The sequence below is a fragment of the Peromyscus leucopus genome, chromosome 22, assembly GCF_004664715.2.
Source record: "Peromyscus leucopus breed LL Stock chromosome 22, UCI_PerLeu_2.1, whole genome shotgun sequence".
Classification (NCBI taxonomy): Eukaryota; Metazoa; Chordata; class Mammalia; order Rodentia; family Cricetidae; genus Peromyscus; species Peromyscus leucopus.
The window spans coordinates 28752773-28773695 of NC_051081.1; positions in this window are offsets into that span (position 1 = coordinate 28752773).

A 20923-nucleotide genomic window follows, 5' to 3' on the forward strand; every position below is an offset into this window, starting at 1 on the left:
ATTCATTTCATGTATAGATCAGTTTTTATAAGGAGGTTTCTGAATAGAGATAAAAAGTAAGTTCAAATGTAAAAGATGAGTTATCAACTGCCCATGAGCAAGAAATAGAAGAGAACAAAATGGTAGACAAAGAGAATATTAAGGAAATTAACACAAAATAAAACTTTCCCTAAATCATGAGTGGGAGAGATCTTAAATAATAGATTCTGATTAGTTTTCCAATTAAATGCTGTCATAAGTCTTTGTATAGCTGAAGGGAAAGTTTGAAACTGTGTTCTGATGAAGATGAAGCAAGGGATTATGATTTATCTCACCATGCAGAATATACACTCTGAATGATTATTTCTTTGTTATATATTAATTATTTGAAAGTGAGATTTTCAACACAATAAAGCCAGTTAGGACTTTATATTACAAAAACTATAATATCAAATATGAGATGTAATGATTTTCAACTGAACTAATGGGTAAAACCTAGTAGATAAAGTTTTTATTTTATTTTATTTTTTAGTTAATTACATTTATTTATCTGTGTGACTTTGTGTGGTGGCAACCATGTAGAGGTCAGAGGACATTTTGTGAGAGGTGGTTATTTTCTTCCACCATGTGCGTCATAGGATTTAATTAATATTGTCAGACTTGACAATAGTGTCTTTACCCAATGAGCCATCTGGCTGGCACAAGAGACAAAGATTTTATGACATATATTATAGAATAAATAGAATTTGAGCAATCAGACTTTGCCTAAAACTAGCTTCAGTGTGTGGGTTTTTTTGGATAGTAGACCTTAGAAGGGCATTATGCTATGGAAGTGCAGTTCAAAAGAATGAGTCTGGTATCCTTATAAGAGCCAAGAATCCTCTTGTCCCTGCAAGCTAGAAGGCTCCCCATCCAAGATTAATCATGAGGGAAGCTTGGTGGCAGAACTGCTGTCTGTAGAACTGTGAGCATAAATTGTTTATTACTTAACTCACCAGCATAGACACATTTGCTTTGTAGTTTTTCATAACCAAGACATAAGGAATCAATTAAAAAGGATTCCCTTTGACAATTTTATTATAGATTTCAGGATGTATTCTTGAGTTTGACTATAACCTTCAGCTTGTTTCATGGCTGCATGTGTTAACATACAAAATCCATGTTCAAACAAATCCACTGACTTCCCTGAAGTGACATTCCAGCAAAAAAAAAAAAAATTATGCCTGGGTCTTTAGGCCTATAATAGCAAAGTGTAATTATTCAGACCCTTAACACAAACCATCAGGAATCACACTGATGGTAGAGATGTGGCAAGATGAACTTCTTCTCCCCCTCTGACTTTGCTGTCTAGGTGGAGAAATCTCCTCCTGACTGCTGAGAGTATCTTCATGTAGCCATCTTCCCTTAATCACAATCTGTCAGGGGCCTACTGATGAAACACATGATCCACTCCCTAAATTATAATAATAATAATAATAATAATAATAATAATAATAATAATAATAAACACTTGCTCCATCACTAAGTATCTGACTTTTTTTTTTTTTATCCTAAGTAGTTTCCTAATTCTTGTCCTCTCGAGTTTTGGTCTCTTTGGTATCATATCTAGGTGATACCGTTACAGTTGCCAGGGTTTCCAATTTCCTCTATTCTGCTTTCCCTTGTTTCCTTCCTTCCTTCCTTCCTTCCTTCCTTCTTCTTCTTCCTTCCTTCTTCCTTCCTTCCTTCTTCCTTCCTTCTTCCTTCCTCCTTTCCTTTTCACTTTCCTTTTCTTTGGGTCAGGTAATTTGGAGGAATTGAATCCAGGCCCCAGCAGGACATGTTAGGCAAACAGTAGTGCCTACCACTGAGCCACAATCCTAGTCTAAAATAATCACTCTTACCAAGACTTTCCCTGTTTCCTTTGTCTCCCACTTGAGACTTACGTTGCGCAGTCATCAGTCCTTTCACATGCTGAAAAAGGCATGTGAGGAAACCTTTTCCAAATGAATGGAAAACCAACTGGGAAATGAAAAACATCAATAGCACTGAAGTGCTATGAATTATAAGTAATACTTGGTGATAGAGGCTAAAAAAAGAGGTTTTAATGGTTGAGTAACTCCATTGGTCTGATACTGAGTAACTATAGTAGAATATAGAAAATGTGTAGATGTATAGTAGTATAATATTCTTTCTAATAATATATGAAAATATATTAAATGCTAAAGACACTAAATACAGAGTCAACCCTAGTCTTTAGTATGACTACTCAGCTCTGAAAATGGTCTGATAATTCATGATAGTAGCCAAAAATGTTTATATTAAATATTTTAAATATATTATATGTGTAAACATAGCTGTATGAGTTGCTTCTGCTTACTACACCAGTCTGCTGAGAGTAAGTTTGGAAGCCAGGCCCACATAGCACTCACATAACCATATTTAGGGATTGAAACTAAGACCTTTATATTTGCATGGCAAGCCCATAACCTGTCATCTTTTCTCCAGCCCTTAGACATTTCATACAAATGGAATCAAACAGTATATAGACTTTTATATGGTTCTTTTATCAATCAGGCCATTTCCAGAACCCTAGTGCAAGCCACCTGATTATGAGAATCAGTTTCTTTTTCTGAAGTCAATCCAATCCACTAATTTTCTTATTTTTATTGGGCTGGCAATTGAACCCAAGGTGTCATGCATGGAAGGCAAGCATTTAATCACTGAGTTATAAGCCCTCCAATTTCTTCTCGTTAGACACTATTACTTCTCCACTTAAAAAAAAAATTCTCTCCCCCTTCTACCCACATTTGTCCAACTGTAAAATTGCTTATAAAATACCACATATGTATCAATGTGCAAAAGAACACCATAGATAATGGTCTTATGGCTATTTTTTGTTTTCTTTTAATGTGGTATAATTTCCATAACACAAAACATGCACTGTTTCTGTGAGAGACATGCCATGTAAAAAGAAGGAAACAATATGTAGACTTGCAGGCAAGTCTTTTCTGAATCAGCTGAACAAATTTGTGAAAATCCACTTTTCAATAATAATTTTTGTTTGTTTTTTTGGAAACAGCATCTTGCTATTTATCTCTGCCTATCCTGTCACTTATGGTGTAAACCAGACTGGCCACATACCTGCATCCACAGTAGTGTGTTTTCTTTTTATTGAATGATATTTTATTGTATGGATAATTATGTTTTATTCATTTGTGCTGTGGGGTGGTCTATATGTCAAATTTCTCTGATTGGTCAATAAATAAAACACTGATTGGCCAGTGGACAGGCAGGAAGTAGGTGGGACAAGGAGAGAGCAGAATTCTGGGAAGCGGAAGGCTGAGGCAGAGAGACACTGCCAGCCACCACCATGACCAGCAGCATGTGAAGACGCCGGTAAGCCACCAGCCACGTGGGGAGGTATAGATTTATGGAAATGGATTAATTTAAGATATAAAGACAGTTAGCAAGTAGCCTGCCACGGCCATACAGTTTGTAACCAATATAAGTCTCTGTGTTTACTTGGTTGGGTCTGAGCGGCTGTGGGACTGGTGGGTGACAAAGCTTTGTCCTGACTGTGGGCAAGGCAGGAAAACTCTAGCTACACATTTGGCATTTGATAACTTTAAGATTAATTTCAGTTTGGGACAATTCTGAGTAATGCTGCTATGAGAATTCCCACTTATGTCACCATGTGGACATTCATTTTTATTTCTTTGAAGTACGTACATAGGAGCAGAAAATATACTTTTTTGCTTAATGGTTTTAGCCCTTACAATAGTGTTTATTACCCACTTTGAGTTAATTTTGCATCAACATAGTATGAATTAAAGGCATTTTTAAAAATGGTTACATTGCATTACCTAAAAGCCCCATAGAGACAGCACTGAGGCAAGTGAAGAGCTTTTAGGCATTGGAAAACTCTGTGCCTCATAGAGGAAAGTCAACCAAACATGGCTTCTTAGAAGACAGGCAAATGCCATTCTATGCATTCTCTTACAAACGTGCCAACATCACCACCCCATGCCACCTCCCAGATGCTTCAGCCAACTTCTAAGTGTTTTTGAAGAAGTTCTCAGAGAGATGGAAGACCCCAGTGTTGTGGGTAGCCATTCCAGTTTTGACCTGGAAGTTCCAACCCCTATTGAGGCTTCAGTAACTGTCATGCCTACAAGGCAGGGCCGAGAGAGGACCCTGAAGATCCAAGATCCAGATGCACTGGCTCTCTTGGTTCCTGAACCCTGGATGCTGGAGGTAGACTGAACAGAGTTCTCCAGAGAACACCACTGTACTGTGCCATGCCTTTCCCAGACCCTGTTACCTATGCCTTCACTTGTAAGTTACATCACTAAACAAACCTCCCTTTTAACTACATGGAGAGGCCTTAATAATTTCATCAATACCCCATGAGCTAGAGAAGAGGGAGCATGTGCGGATTCAACAGAGGCTGACACAGCTGGCTGTGAAAGAGAAACAAAACCCTATCTCTCCTATAGAGGAGACCAAAAGGAAGTTAAGGACCCTACCTTGCCCTAGAATCCTCCTTCTGCCTTCCTCTGATTCTGTTCTGAGTCTTGTTGAAAAATCAAAGAGTGTCCAGGCTTATCATTTGATGGTGTGAGGAGGAGACTGAGAACACTGCTGCAGGGGATTAACAGCTTTGGGAAATGAAGGCTGCTGAGCTGAAGGAAGGTAAAGAGAGACATTGCTATCCATTTATCTAAAAGAAAACTTAAGGCATCAAATAGGACTGAAAGGAACAAGACAAAGAAGGAAGAGGAACAGGGTAAAGAAGAGGAAGACAAGGATGAAGAAGATGATAATATTGAATAAGTTGGTTCAGTGCAATTTATTGCTTGTTTGTGGAACATTTAACTCCCTGTACATAACTCCTTCCTTTCGAGGGCAAAATTTGAAATGTAAAGTTGTGTGAGATCTGTTTTTGAACTCTACAGTATCCTATATTTTTTGTACAGTTAGTATATCACCAAATGTATCTTTACATACCCCTGTTCTGGTGGTGTTTTCAATAGCCATTTAGCTTGCCCAGTACAATATCGGGTTGTAAATTGTCATGGAAATTTACAGCGGGATCTTGTTGGTGTGTGGCACAAATTAGTTATACATGTGGTTGGCAAGAAATTGTGTTTGTTTTTTTCATTCTCAACTGTCTCTGATGTAACTTATGCAAAAGTAATTGTTATTTTGTCACTCAGCTTCAAAACTGTATTACTAAAATTGTATAAACCTGACTCAAATGCTTTTATGGTCATTGAGGACATGCACAAAGTGGCAAAAAAATTTTAATGATATCAACCACAGTCAAATAAAATGATGATCCATCTGCATGTTCAGCTTCCCTATGAAGATAGTAAAACAATGGAGGGGCAGTGGTCAGTGAATAGATGTGCAAGGACACAGATGTGAGGACAATAGGCAAGACAGAGATGTCTCTTGAGCAACTTGTTGTCATGTACCTTCAGGCAAATTACTTTAAAATTATAAAAAAATATGTATTTTCATCTTTCCCCAAATAAAAATAGAACTTTTTAAACTGTGTTGTTTTAGGATTAAAGATTATAATCTGTTGCACTTGTTATGTATCACATATTATGCATACATGTTTTTTTCTAAGGAGCAATGATTCAATATTTACTCATAGAATGCGATTGGGGTTTACATATATTGCAGTTACTACAAGTAATGAAAGGAATATGTCATAATTATCACTAATGATGTGATAATTGAATTCTTTTAAAAATTTAACCTTGGAAGACTTCTAAATTACAGAAATTTAGTATTAATATTAGTCTTCATTTATGCTGACCACTAACCACTCTGCTTCTCCAATGGACAACATGGCTCATGCCTTGGGACAATGAGAATAAAGCACTCAGAAGTATTCTCCATGTCTATGAGTAGGAAATGACAGTATACTGGGCTTCCATGACTGTTCCATGTGATGATTTACTGGTCTTCAATAAGGAGCAGACACTCCTCATTTTTCTGATTCCAGAATTGTTCATGGAAATCTGGCTTAGATTCCATAGTTTTTATCACATTTTTTTAGCCTTTTTTGTCCAAATGTCCCTTTTCATACAGGATTTTATTATTATTAATATTTCTGTCAAACCTACTTCATCATGGAAAAATTAATGACTCAAGACTTCTTATTATACAATGTGTTATCCTATGGTACAGAGTAAAAGGAATACTCTGTTTTTCATGTTATTTCATTTATAAAATAATTTCTTAAAGTCAGTTTATTTTGTAGTCAGTGGTATGCATGATGCTGTAGGCCTATTTTATGATCAACAAATGTTATTAACTAGTTGAATTAATTAATGTCCTTGAACTTGTTATTTTTACTGCAATCATATTTACTCCTTGATCAATCAGAACTGTGGAGCTAAGAAAGTGAAAGGCTAACAGTACAGGCTGAATGAAGAAGACACAGCAGCAACATCCAAAATAGCTTGTTTTAGGGAATCAGTAAAAACTTATTAAGTAACAAACTTGTGAATGACACAACCAAGTATTAAAAACATCAAACTCATATAGCATAGGCTAACTTTTACTGGCTCAAGCAGTGGGTAACTAATGCCCCGAGATTCTTCTTTCAAGATTTGTTACGAACCAACTTTCTTTGCTTTCTGTTCATGGCTAAAGTTGAGAATAACCTCAAAACTCTATGTATAGTGTGTGCTGAGTGTAATCAAATTGCAAATATGCTTGCATAAAAAGTAACAGGAACCCTGTAACTAATTATATTTGATAGTATGTGGTTGAAACAGTAGGGTTTAACTCTGTTCAACTTATCATTTATTTTACACTTGTTAGCATTAAAGGGCCTTTCATACTTTTAATTAGCTCTTTCTTCTTCCATTCTTGACAAGTAGAATATCATCAAGTTAATAGAGGAAGATACTCATCCACCCGAAAATTTAATGAACTGACCAAGGACACAGAGTGAGACTGACAAAAAATTAATATCCATACAAGCAGTGTTAAAATTGTCCTGCCAAATGGTGCATAGCATGCTTGATCTGGAATTTGGGGTCACATTAAAGACTGATTGCTCAGCAATAAATCTAACCAACGAGGAAGTAATATTAATAAGATATTAACATGACCACACATATAAAACTGACCATGCAGCAGTCTACTAAGGTATTTTGTTAGCTGAAGAGGAAAGCTATTATCAAGTTGAGGCATAATTTACAAAAATCCTATTTCCCCAATTGGTGGTCAAACCCAAGATACATGAAATTGTTTACAACGGTTTCTCATTCACACCTTTGCAATCCATTCTTGATGATTAAATATGCTAATAAAATCATTCTAAATAAAGTACCCTTTTCATATTTGAAGTATAGGATTATTTCCAATGCATAGACATGTTACCTTGCTCTCTTTTGTACTGAACTCTGCAAGGGGGAGAATGTGTATTCTGTGGGACAATTAAAACAGTACCAACACTTGGAAGAGACAGAATACTGGGAGATTTTCCTTGTCCACCTTGAGAGATTTAAATAACTTTTTCTTCTTGTGATTTGGTTCATTACCTTTTTTTTAATTTATTTATTTCAGGCTGATTCTACCTCCATATGTAACTGAGGATGACCTTCTTCCACAGTCCATATTTTGGGATTACAGGGATATATAAACATAATCCAGGTTATATGACCCTGGGGATGGATCTCAGGATGCCATGCTTATAAGACAAGCACTCTACCAATTTGTAAAAAAAAAAAAAAAAAAAAAAAAAAAAAAAAAAGGCAAATTATTGAAATTAGCAAATGTAATATGCACTTAAACTTATTAGTAATCATAGAAATAGAAATTAAACATCATTTATATCCATTTGACTAGGAGAAACAAACAAACAAAACAAGGCATTATTAGTGTTAGCAGTTTGTTGGGGACACAGAGACTCTGACACATTGCCCAAGAAAAGAGAGACTAGCCCAGATGTTTTATAGAAAATGTTATAGTAATTTGAATGTACATAGACTCTGTGTTCAGGGTAAACATGAAATTCAGATTGAAAAGAGGGTACCTTGGTATTTACATTACTCTAAAATGCTACACTTAAGGCAAATCTGTTGTGAGTAAGATGAATGTGTGTTTCACTTCTTTGTTACTCCATAGTTTTGTTCTTAGGTTCTTTTTGCAGTTTCTAGTTAGTGGTAGAATGCCTGCCTGGTCATAGGTTAGCTGCTGGATTCAAACCTCAGTACCAGAAAGCCAGCAAAGAAACAAACACAACCAAAAGTGCTGACACTACCACTACCTGTTCACCATGTCCGAGCAAGGGGCTGTGGATTAAAAAATAGAGACAAGGAACAGCGGGTCATTCGCCTCAGCAGAATGCTGAATGCCCTTTATTGAAAGATGGAGGAGGCCTTAAATACAGGCTTACAGCACAATGGGAGAACCCTGGAGAGCAGAAGTTCACTACTAATGTTCTGCATTCTTGCATCTAAGCTGTTTACACCATATGCAGGATATGCAAACCAGGAAGAAGGAAACCAGCAGGGAATCATCATAGGGAGGACATCTGGTCAAAGTCGGCAAGCAAGGCAACAGCTACTCAAAATGGCTGGCCAGGGCCCTACACAAAAGAACACAGGATCTCTGTGATAACAAGGAGGTTACCTTTTAACTCTAGCCTGATTGATTAAAAAAAAAAGAAAGAAAGAAAAAGAAAAAGAAAAAGAAAAAGAAAAGAAAAGAAATTTTCAAGAAAAACTAGAAAAAAAGAGTGTTCCATGTGTGGGTAGTAGATGAGAACAGGCAGCCTACAGCTGACAGAAGAACAGAAGTTTGGAGAAAGAAAGGTGTCTTGCTTGGACATTGGAGCAATGAGATAAGGAATATATATCATATGACACAAGTAGGCGAATATTGTTGTGGAGTATTAGTTGAAGATGGGCTACATTCTTTTATGCTATGGAATATTTGGTTAATGATATAAAAATGTGTTGCATTCTAAAATAACCAACTACAAATATTCTTTTTTTTTCCATATAAGAGAGGAACAGAATTTACTGCAATCTTATTTTTTTTTTTCTGGCTGCTGCTTACGGAGTTTAACTTTGAATAGAAACATGGAGAGTTAAGAGGCTCCCGAAGTTCTCAGGTCTAGGAAAGTCAGACACACCAGAGAATTACAAGAAAAGGGGAGAAAAAGTACTCAGCAGAAGGTTATGTTTTGAGTATAGAATTTTCAGGGCTTGCTACTTGATTGGCCATAGCAATTGAGGCAATTAGATAATTAAGTGATCGTTCATAAAAGTTAAATTAAGAAATTGGGATTTTGTTTTGTGGTGTCACTGAATGGAAAGAAAGTAAAAGCAGGGCAGTAAGAGAGTGTCAAGGGAATGTTCCTTTACATTTCTCAGACTTCAGGAGTAAATTCAAAGAGGACAACTGACCATGCTTAGTACTGGAGTGCAGAAACAAAAGGAGATCTCGTGTTAATAGATAACTAAATTTTCCTTTTGCTGACACTTAATTCCATGGAGATTTTTATTTTCTAATCATAGAGAAATTCTACCCACTCACTCAGGTTTAAGATTACCTTCAGTCTTAAAGAACTCAATGCCCTAGATCTCCCTGGGAAGAGGAAATAGAAGAGATTTCCTGGGTAAACTAGGGGTGAAGGTCAGGGAGGGAACATGAGGGATCAGGTTGGGCTGCTTGTCTGGGGGATGGAAGGGGAGAATAACAAAAGAATTGTCTTGTTGGATGGGGGGCAGGCAGGCATTTCCGAGTTAGGGAGAAACCTGGTGCTAGGGAAATTCCTAGGAATCCAGAAGGATGACCTGACCTAGCAATAGTGGAGAGGGTGCCGGAACTGTCTATACCTGTAGTTAGATTGTTGACTACCCTAATTGTCAGAGTCTTCATCCAGTAACTGATGGAAGCAGATACAGAGATCTACAACCAAGTACTGGGCCAAGCTCTAGAAATCACGCTGGAAGAGAGGGGAGGGATTGTATGAGCTGGCGAGGTGTGTGTGTGTGTGTTGTGTGTGTGTGTGTGTGTGTGTGTGTGTGTGTGTGTGTGTGTGTGTGTGTCAGGGTCATGATGGGGAAACCCACAGAGACCCAACCTGAACAGCTGACCTGGACTCCTGGGAGCTCATGGACTCTTGTCCAACAGCTAGGGAGCCTGTGAGGGAGTGACCTAGGTCCTCTGCATGTGGGGGACAGTTGTATTACTTGGTCTGTTTGTGGGGCTCCTAGCAGTGGGATCAGGACCGGTCCCTGGCACTTGAGCTGCCTTTTGGGAAACTATTCCCCATGTTGGTTTGCCTAGCCCAGCCTTGATGCAGGGGGCAGAGCTTGGTTCTGCCTCAGCTTAATGTGCTATGCTTTATTGACATCAATGGGAGCCCTGCCCCTTTCTGAAGGGAGATGGAGGAGGAGTGGATGGGCATGGGGTAGAAGGAAGGTAGGGGTGTGGGGGTGAGGGGAGTGAACAGCAGGAGAGAAGGGAGAGGAAACTGTGGTCGGAATGTAAAATGAATAAAAAAATTTAATTAATAAAAGAAGAATATAAAAATATAGTGAAGTAATTTCTCAAGGTGATGCTAGAAGGAAATCTTAGAATGGGACATGAGAAGCAAGACTCAACACAGCCTGACTTTTTGTAGGATGGAAGAACAGAGTAAAAACATCTGTGAGTATCCTAAAAGAGCAGTCTTCTGTGACAAGTAGGAAAAAGAGAACTCCGTTCTGCAACCTCTGAAAAATTGAGTATGTTAGCTTGAACTTTGAAGCTGATCTCTGTATTAGAATCCTACCTGGATAACATTTTGATTTTGGCCTTAACGATAGAGCCCAGCTAAGCATACTTAAAATGTCCCACAGAACTTCATGCTAAAAAAAAAAGGTATTGTTTTAAGTAGAAAAAAAAAAAGAATTCAATGCTCAACTGTAAGTTAAAGATAGGTGAATATTTGATTTATATGACATGGTAACAATGTCAAGGATATCTCCTACGTAAATTATCAATGTCTATACTTTCATCAAAAGTGGATAATCTTATAATTTTCAATGAAAATTGCAACTTCATTTAAGCCAAAACTAGATTCCAAACTTACCAGGTTAAACATCAATGTATATGAAATAGAGTGATAATATTTGAATGTTCTGATGATTTTAGAAGCACAAATAGCAAATACCATTTTATTATATTTTTAAATAATACATAACCCATAGATATTATGGATTATACATATTAATATATGTGGCATTACAGGTATATGTATATTGGAATCATAAGTAATAATGTGCTGTGGGATGGTCTGTATGTCAAATTGCTCTGATTGGTCAATGTAGCAGGAGTCTTAAAAGTTCTTATTAATAAAATCAAACCCGAGGTCAGTTATTGGGGTCCATGCTGGTAGATCAGAGAGACAGAACAAGCCACAGCTATCTCACCTTGCCAATTCCTCAGCTGGTCCTGTTTCCTCAGACTAGAAGCTTCTGTGTCCTCATCCCAATGGCTCTCAGCTGAACTGTTGCTAGAAGCCTGAATGCTTAACCAGCCAAATGCTTAACCAGCCAAATCTTCTAGTTTCTGGTCCTCACGCTTATATATCTTTCTGCTTTCTACCACCACTCCCTGGGATTAAAGGCTGGCTTTCTGGGATTAAAGGCGTGTGTCACCATGCCTGGCTATTTCAATGTGGCTTGAACTCACAGAGATCCAGAGGATTTCTATCTCTGAATGCTAGGATTAAAGTGTGAGTGCCACCATTTCTAGCTTTGTATCTAGTGCTGTCTGTCTCTGACCCCAGATAAATTTATTAGAGTACACAATATTTTGGGGAACACAATACCACCACAGGTCAATAAATAAAACACTGATTGGCCAGTGGCTAGGCAGGAAGTATAGGTGGGACTAACAGAGAGGAGAAAAGAAAGAACAGGAAGGTGGAAGGAGTCACTGCTAGCTGCCGCCATGACCAGTAGCATGTGAAGATGCCAGTAACCCAGGAGCCACATGGCAAGGTATAGATTTATGGAAATGGATTAATTTAAGCTATAAGAACAGTTAGCAAGAAGCCTACCATGGCCATACAGTGTGTAAACAATATAAGTCTCTGTGTTTACTTGGTTGGGTCTGAGCGGCTGTGGGACTGACGGGTGACAGAGATTTGTCCTTACTGTGGGCCAGGCAAGAAAACTCTAATTACAATAATGTCAAAATATTGTTTGTTATTCTAATGGTGCTAAGAGAAAATGTGGTGGGGGAATGCTGTCCTAAAATAATCCAACTGCCTTTTGGTGTATTTATCTGTAAGAATCAGTTTGCCTATTCTGTTGAGGTGACCAAAGCAATTGTTAGTGTTTGCTACATGACTATTGATGAATTTATTTGTGTGAGATATAGTATAATAATGTAAAAAAATGAATGTACTTAGAGGTATAGCAGGCATAAAAGCTAAAAATAGTTTAATGTGGAAAACAGTATCCTGAAAAAATAAAATACAGCAAAACTAATACCCCTGTGAAATGGGGAGAGATTGGAAAATCACACTTAAAATATATACAAATGACCTCTCGTCACATGAAAACTGTGCCTAAAACACTAGTTTGTGGGAAATAGGATTGAATGCCATGTCCGAGAACATTTCTCCTGTCTCAAAATGGTTATAATGTGATGGACTACGGTTCCAGAGCCCCATCCTCCAAGCATGACGGTCACCATCTCCATCAGGGCAGCTGTGACTACTTGTCCTGTTGATTGGCTACTGATGTCTTCTTATAGAAGTGAGTGAGGGTCATTGGCTCTTCACTTGACTCTGCAGATTGTCTCTCCTACACCGTCCAACCTGCTATATGTGATTCCTCATTAACTCTAGATGTCCCCACTTTGTATTCTCTTGTGCGTTAGAAGATATAGAGTGTGGAAGGTGGACTGAAGGGGGACTTCACATACGAAGCTCTGGAGGAGTCATCATCCATTCTGGGGTAAGACTAGACAGCTCTATGGACACCCATGTTCTAGTACCTAATAACATTTCTCTCACACTACATAGGAGCTCTCAATAAACTTTGGTAGAATCATACTTTGGTTTGCAGTTGATTCCCTTATGTGAGGAAGAAGATATTCATTCACATCTTCCAGAGACAAGAGCTCATGCGAAAACTGTTAACACGAATTGTAACAGAGGAAGAAGAGGAATGCAAGTTTGTGTGTTTTCTCTGTATTATGAAAAATAATATATCCATTTTGTATTTTTTTTTTGTGGTGAGGAGGTAGTTTCTTATGGTGATAAGCATGCAGTCCCATTCCTAGTACAAAACAAACTACAGCATAAACATACACACAACTAACAATGTCTGTCTTTTTTTTGTTTGTTTGTTATTGTTGTTTTATTCAATGGAGAAGTGTCATATGGACTCAACCTAAACTTCCATAGGCAGAAGAATGAAAAGTTTATTATATAAAAACAGTAATCCATACTCATCGGTGATAAGCAAAGAACTATAGTTACACACAACAACATAAATTGTTGTCAAAACATATTGATGGAAGCAGATTAAAACCATTGTCCAACCGTACTGCCCAATATGCATTAAGTTGAGGAACGACAAAACCAATGAGTAGTAATTATTTCAGAATAGCAGCCTGCTGACAGGGGTAGATGTGAATAGACTGGTAAGTATAGAAGGGCATTTAAAGTTTGACAGTAATGTTCTAGATCTTAATTTTAGTGGGAGCATAATAAGTCAAATGTTACTGAGCCTTACATTCAATATGTTATTATATTGCTTGTAAATTATGGCCTTAATAAAGGAAAATAGTAATTATGACACATACTCCATATAAGGAGGAGGAACAGTAGAAATAAATTCTACAGCTTGTTATTTCCTGGGTCTTGGAGAAGGGTTCAGTTCTCTGGAACACTGATATATGGCCCACTGAAACATTTCCCTCTCTCCTTGAATGTATGTAAGAGCAGGACACATTTTATTCAGAGAATTATAGCAAAAGATAGCCTAATGAATCTTGAAATGTGTCTGTCATATGAAGGAAAAGACTGTGTATGCATGATCTGTGAAATACAGAAGTGTTTTGTGCCTTGATTTATAGCGGTGCTTCATGAAACCCTAAAATCTTTGGGCTTTGTATTTATGCAACATTAAGCCCACAATACCTGCCTTCCAGCTTGACAAGAGTGATTATTCTTTATCATAATCCATTTTTTGTTGCTGGTGTGTAACTCCATTATCAATCACAAGTGATTTATCTGTTTCTTGATCCAAATCACTGTTGTGTACCTTGTTCAGGTGACACAGTATAGATTTAGAACAGAAATGCATTCCTCCCTGTGAAACAAAAATTAAAGGATAGGAGAAAAATAAACAGGAAGAAAAATGAAAATAGAGAAGCAAAATTTGTCTATTTAATTTTTAAATGAACTTTCTGTTCTTTTTGAGGAGAAAAATAAATAGTTATACAAATAAATTACTTTAAATTATGTACCTTCCTTCAAAATCACTGTGGAAAGTAAATCACCTTGCCATACATATATTGGGAAAGTCTGCCCTCCATAAGATTATCTAACCACTGTGTGGACCACATGCATACATGCTGCTGCATTAACAAGTCTTCAGGTGAAAATGATCAACAATAGAGTATTTGTTCATACACATATGTAGCCCCAGGCTAGGGATGGGCTATGGAGGGTAATAACATCTAGTCGGGGATTCTTCTTAATAATATACAGAAAAAAAATGTCCATATCACATATACATACAGGGGATGTTAACCAAATTCTACCACAAGCAGTTTCTTCAGCTAATGACCAAAATGATGAGTACTTTGTCAAGGACTAATGACTCCCTCATTTTTAGTCATACCCTGTTCCCTTGTATCCAAATCAAGGTCCATTAGGAAAGGCTGACTATTCTTCCTCAATCAATCAGTCATAATGGGCTACTACATTTTCAGTTATCCCACCTCTTCTGTGATTTAAGATTCATTTAGTATCTATCACTCATCCAAACCTCTTCCAGATAGCACTGCCCCCTTTATGCAGACTTTTAAGTTTCTGCACAATGCAGGGGATAATGGCTGGTGCTCTTGCTGTTACAGATTCTAAAAACAAACAAGCAAAGAACTAATTTTCATTTCCCTGGTTTTCATATACCTCCAGAAGAACAACATTAAGTCATGGGTGCCTACCTGATGTCATTTCCTTTTTAATTCTTTGCCAGATCAAGAACGAGAAATGACAGTTTCATGTAATGTGAAAGTGGGAGACAGCAGTGGAGGAAACTTGGGTATACTATAACCTGAAAGTACAGGTGATTGTTGAAATGCTTATAGAATAATAGTCAGAGATTTTTAAAGCATAGAAGCTTTATAATGTTATTTTATGATAGTGAAGAACATATATTTAGCTATTCTTATTGCAAGAGTGAGGCCCAAAGAGACTGAAATGAAGTCAGATACAAGACAAAAGGATAGAAAGATGAAATTATATGAACAATGTCGGGGCTCAGAAAATATTTGGCTAATGGGGATGAACCTGTTAATAATATACAGAACTAAATCAACAAAGTGAAAAGAATAACAGATATGTATATCAGTAAGGATCCTTGGCAGGATTCTAATCCCATCATATTTTAATGGATCACAGAGGCTTAGAAATGTAATAGTAAGTCAGTTATAAATACAGAATCAAAGGGTCCCCAAATCCCAATCAGTAGAGTGCAGTTTTTATTATTACTTATTACCATTCCAAACCATAAAGTGCTATAATAGTTTGGAATCATTTTAGACAAACTATCTAACAGCTGGCTATAAACTGAATTTGCTTTTGGAAGTAGGTACAGATATTTTTAAAGAAGCAAGGAGCAAGAGGGGTCTTCAAGAACAGTGTTGCTAGGTTAGACTTCCGTATTTTAAATCCTTAGCTTGCAGTTTACTACTATTGTACATTTCAGAAATCACTTCACATTTATAAATTTCAATTTCTTTTGGAAAATGAGAATAGGATAAAATGATTCAATATAATTATAATTCTGAGTATTGCACTTGGCTTGGAACTGATGGCAAAGGTGTGTGAATGCCATGTGTTTGAGTAACACACTTGAAGACCATTGATTATTGCCCAGTATCTTTAATCTATGTGTACAACACATACATATATTTTGGAAGCGTTTCGGCCAAACTGGTGTTTTCCATTCACCTCTCTTTACAACATTCCATTCGGGATGTTGTAAAGAGAGGTGAAACATTCCACCTTGCAGGAAAGACCATCATTAAGATTCAGAAAGTAAATGACTCAGAAGTCAGAAATTCCCAAGACTGATCTTCCCTCCCAAGTATGAACTGCTGAGAGATGCTCTGGGACAAGCTCAGCACCCTGGAAGTGGCTCAGACCAACTGTGATGCCTCATAAAAGATACTCTACTGGTCCAGCCGACTGCAAATGGTGCAGTGAGTTTTAGGATCCGTCACCCATGCTGGGGCAGGCTTCTAGTGACACATCTGTCTTTGGGGCGTTTCTCCTCCTATAAGAAACCCCTCATGTTTACTCCAATAAGTAATTCCAGTAAACTTTACGTCACAGCATTGGACTTCAATGATATGCTTAATTTTATCTGTCATTGTTTCATTATCTGAATAGCCATTTGTCCGTGCCTCCCCAGAAACAGTGTCACATGACATTTAAAGACACAGACATATACTTTAACAAGTACACAAAAAGGGCAAGCTAAGAATTATTTCTGTATAAGAGCACATTGAAAGTGCACGGATATTTAATGATATACCCATGTTCTGATAATGAGCATAAACCCATGACATTACATTCTTCTTAAAACCCCAGAATCCTCATATGTATGTTATGTCCATGAGATTGGATTCTTTAAAGAACATGGGACATTTTGCCAAGTGCCTTAGAAAATCTTCATTGAGTTTCAAAAAAAAAAAAAGTTGTACGTGGTTATCAATGATCTCTATGTATTTATATCTGATCTCAATGATTCATAGAAAAAGAGTGGTTATCAATGTTTTCTGAGTATTTACATCTGAGCCCAGTGATTCATATACATACATAAGTATATAGACATTTATGTTCCTGTATGTTAGAGTCAGGAAGATCTATCATTCTAAATACAATGAAATCATATTTTCTTATTTTCAGGAAGAAATCTCCCTGAAGCAATAATCTTATCATACAAAATCTTCATACAGTGTGCCACAATAGAGTGTGGGAAACAGGTCTCAATGAAATAGCTTACCAGGAAAATAACTGACAAGAAATTGGGAAATGAGATTTAATGAAAAATAGTTTTCGCATTGACAATTTTACATATTGATTGTACCTATAAAAGTTTTCTCTCTGTTACAGGAGTATGCTGTTTATTTCTGTATATCATTTAAGGAACATTTATTTCTATTCATTTAACACAAAGATTTTGCAGCCATGTGGAAAAAAATAAATTCTATTTAACTACATAAATGACAATGTTACTGTGCCTCACCTTGTAATTTCACAAAATTTCTCTAAAAATTATACAAATGTGGCAAGATACAGTATAAAGTCAAAATTTCTAAAATAGCTGTAAAAATCATAGATGTCTATTTGTATAAAATGATAATGTTTAACATATCATTGAATTTCCAGAGCACTTCCATAAAGCAATTATTTTTACTTTCTGCAGTGGATAATTAAAATATATTTGAAACATCTAAAGCATATATAATATTAGTACTATACAAACTTGAATGGCAGAAATTTTTATTCTTAGATAATTTCAAAACATTTAACATATAATTTATATTTTAATTATAATAGTTATAGGCAGTATATCCTTTAATTTGATAATCTGTTCTACTAGAGGTTCAAGTTTACAGTTATTTACATGAATATTTACATGCCATGTACATGAACATGAACTCTAATTAAATGTACTTGAAAACTGCAAGTGCATATTTGAGAGAGAGAGAGGGAGAGAGAGAGAGAGAGAGAGAGAGAGAGAGAGAGAGAGAGAGAGAAGAAGAGAAGAAAGAAAAGAAGAAGAGAGAGAGAGAGAGAGAGAGAGAGAGAGAGAATGTAAGAAAGAAGAAAAAACAAGGAAATGATGGGAAATGATTTTTTTCTCTTATGTTAAAGGGGAGTCAAATACTGGAAAGAAATACAAATTACTAAAAAAGAGTCAAATTCTAAGAGTTAGACCCAATTTGATTGAAAAGACTAACACATTTGGAGAAAGAATGTCTCAACCCCAAATGAGCCAGCTTATCTAGAAATGAAGAAGAGATATGATAAAAATGGGTTCAGGCTGAAATAAAAAGACATCTCTGGTCTCAAACTATAAAGTATGCTTTGCACAGAAAGACTTGTTCTATTTATGAACGAGCCATTAAAGCAGCTTTTCTCATTTTTATGGCCAAAACTTAAGACATGAAGGCTTTTTGTTTGCTCAATCTGAGAAGCAATTTCATCTATCCACACAAAAAGAAGCCCTAGCTGTCGTTACAGCTGTGTGATGTGGCTGGTTACACTGCCCCTGTAGCCAGGATGTAAGCAGAAATGAATGATGATGCTCCACATACATTCATCTCTTTATTTGGTCTACGAAACCACTGTAGAATCCTGACACCTATATGGAGGATGAGTGTTCCCTCCTTGGTTAACACTCTCTGGAAAATCTCTCACAGGTAGTTCTAGTGGCTTGTCTCTTAGATTTCTAAATCCAGTGGATTGACAGTCAGGAGTAACCATCGCACATACATACGCCTCATTATCTTAGAATGAGATGATTAACTGTTCCAGTTTTACAACTGTCAAACCACATAGTCCAAGGTGAAAGCAACTTTCACTAATTTCAATACCCTTGCTGAATATTTATGAGACTTGTTCTGCCTTCTTCACATTGGAAGTTCCTAGTTATAAATTGCTGTTGACCACATAAAATAAAGCTGATCAAAGCTGAGATGTGTAGTTTCAAGTACACATCAAATTTTGAAGATGTAAGAAAAGCACACAAGTATCTTAATAGTAATTTTACATTGATCATGTGTTGAAATATTTTGTGCATAAAGGATTAAAGAAAATATAATATTGAGATAACTTTGATTTTTTATGATTTCATGTAATTTATTGTTTCTCCATTGTACTTTCTACTAGTAACATACAGCATAGATACAATAGAGAAATAATAATAAAGAAAAAACTAGATAAATAATCAAGATTGGATAAGTACTGCACAAGTATTGTGTATACTTGTCTTCCCAAATAGTTTGCTACATAGTGAATTATTCTGCTCAAATTGATGAATAAAAATTAAATGCATGATTAATCCTATGCTTACATGCATGAATACACATTATGAAATGGTGAAATTCAGCTTATTTACATATCCATTACACAGTGGAAACATTTAAAATTTACTCTGTCTTGGTTAGTTTATGTCAGTTTGATATAAACTAGGTCATCTATGAAGAGGGATCCTCAATTGAGGAATTGGTTTGTGGACATGACTGTGGGGGCATTTTCATGACTAATGATTGATGTAGGAGGACCTAGTCAACTCTGGGTAGTGCCATCCCCTAGAGAGGCAACCCTAAACAGGCAGTGCACACCGAGGGGAAGCATCCCATTAAGTAGTGTTCCTCTGTGGTCTTGGCCTCCATTCCAGTCTGAAGGTTCCTACCTTGAGCTCATTTATTTGAGCCTTAGCTTCCCTTAATTGTGGACCTATAAGATGAAATAAATTCTTTCTTCCTCCAAGGTGCTTTTGCTCAGTGTTTTATCACAGCAACAAAAAGCCAAATAAGACTTGCTATGTGAGAAATTTTTGATTATACAACATATTGTTAATATTCCTAGTGACATTGTGGTATAATAGATCTCTAGAAATTATTCATTCTTTCAAACTGATATTTTCTAGACTTTGACCAACATTCCCCCCCCCATTTTTCCACTTCTATATTCTAGTAATCTTCATCCTGCTCTCCATTTTATTTTTGATATTTCAAGATGACATTTTATACCTCTGTGTCTGAAGTGCTTCACATAGCATTATGTTCTCGGGTTTACTCATGTAACAAGTAGAAGGATTGAATTCCTATTTAACAATAAATATTCTGCTGTGTGCATATGCCACCTTTTTTATTGATTCATCTGTTGGTATATATTCGGGTTGAACCTGTAATGATTGTGAACAATCCTGTGGTGAACAGATATTCACTTGGATTCACTAGATTTATAACTGGAAGTGGAGTGCCTAAATCATATGGTAGATATCGGCTTAGTTTTGATGAGAAACCTCCATAATGTTTTCCATATTATTTACCCTAACTTGGGTTCTGACAAATAACCTGGAAAAGTTCTCATATTGAGATCTAAACACAGACTACTTGGCAAAAATGCATTTAGTGAAGGTTTTAGGTCACATAAAAAAATAGAGTATGTCTACCAACATGGTGCTTGTGACATGCCAGCAAATTTAATTTCATGGAATGATTTAAAAAATATCTCAGGTATTTTCCTTTCTCAGCTCAAAGATTAAAATCCACACAGCTTATTTAAATATGTCTAGCAGAGATCTTCCTTTCAGAAGCAGTTATTGTAACTCCATGAGCTGAAAGTGGTTCACCTTCTCTTGCTGAGTTGTCCTTGACAGAGGAACAATAATGCTTTTCGGTCTAAAAAAAAATGGAACTTGGTGCCTGTTATTTGGTACCAGATGTTAAAAGCATCTTGGGATAATTCTAACTACAATGATTAAGCCTGACATCAAGAGAACCCTTCAGAAACACAGCCTGGGCTAAATAAGTGTCTTTTCCCATTAGATGATACATGGTAAGAATAAATATGTTCCAGAAAACTTAAACATGATGTTCCCATCATTCTCTTCATCCTGTGTTACAGTGGCAGATGCCCCTAACTTTTCTATCAGCATGCCTCAAAAAGAATAAGAGA